General features: G+C 40.5%; 1 protein-coding gene across 1 annotated transcript in view; it reads left to right on the top strand.

Moving 5' to 3' along the window:
• LOC147606405 (uncharacterized) overlaps positions 1–48 on the top strand; it is a 42,988-nt gene extending 42,940 nt beyond the window's left edge. The window contains exon 5 of the mRNA XM_086791836.1: positions 1–48. This exon is cut by the window's left edge and continues 1,417 nt beyond it. The gene's annotated coding sequence lies outside the window, so the exon portion shown is untranslated.
• The last annotated feature ends 1,107 nt before the right edge of the window (positions 49–1,155 follow it).

Below are 1,155 nucleotides of genomic sequence, written 5' to 3'. Positions count from 1 at the left end.
GCTTGTATGCAGAAGTTTGAACTCAATATCAAGTGATTGATTTATGCAGAGGGATTAGCAGGTTGCAAATTTAGCACACTTCAATTGTGTATGGTGTCTGTTAGAAACTGGGGTATATTGCTCTAGACTTGAAAGATGGACCTTTGTGTGTGAAAGTGGCATTAGGATTTCTTGCAGGATGATTTGAAGCAGTGGAAGTGCCAAGCATTTTCTTTGTATGCATGGTGAAGTGATGGTTAATCCCGATGGTGAGGTTTGGAGGATATGATTTTGACTAATATGTCTTGTCAAGTATGCTGGGACTCTGTGTGCTATTTCAATGTTAGTTTCCTATCAATTACAATGCTAGCAGTTAAGAACATTGGTACTCTCTTCCACGGACATTGAGGAAAGTGACTGCACCACACCCAGCTCCAACAACTTGATAAAAGACGCTAGAAAATGGCTTTCCTTTCCTCTCGAAGAGCACAATTTCAAGGCAAATTTAGAAGAGGCAGAAAGATGGGTAAGAGGGTTTGAACTTCTTCAAGCCTATACAGTAAGTTTATTATTGCAACAAAAAGGGACTGAATTAGAGATGGATCAAAATGGCATAATGTAAAGCCCACTTGCTGTTTCTCTAGTGCTGCCTAAAATTCCAAATGACATGGCTTTCTTCTATGACCACTGAGGCTCCCATATCATGTGTTTTTATTTTAAAACCCTCTTTAAAAAAATTGTAACATGCAGAAGCTTCGGGGGAGATCGGTAACTTCAATGCTTAGAAATCAGCACACTTTTCGCGACGGAATTAACGCACAAAATTGAATGAAGATGTGCAGAAAATAGAGAGAGAGAGAGGGAGAGGGGAGAGGACACAGTATTGGGTCCCAAATACCCTCTGTAGGGCCCCCACCACGAATGGTTTATTTGCTTTATTAGAATGATATAAATCTAAAAAGAAAATACAGAAAAACTTGACCTTTCTTGGTTGAGATAACTTTGCCCTTGACCTGCAGTCCTTCACCCGTTTGCGTTAGCACTCCTTGGTTGTCCTAACCCTTGATTGCCTTAGCACTTGGTGAATTATGAGATAACTCAATGGGATTGTGGCCTCACTATTTATACGACTCCATAAACAGTAGTTGGCCAGCATTAATCCAGGCGGCTAGCATA

This window comes from Cibotium barometz, chromosome 57 (genome assembly GCF_041138505.1).
Source record: "Cibotium barometz isolate CiBa-2024 chromosome 57, ASM4113850v1, whole genome shotgun sequence".
NCBI lineage: Eukaryota > Viridiplantae > Streptophyta > Polypodiopsida > Cyatheales > Cibotiaceae > Cibotium > Cibotium barometz.
Note: the sequence above shows the minus strand (reverse complement) of the source record. Positions and strands in the feature narration are given on the sequence as shown.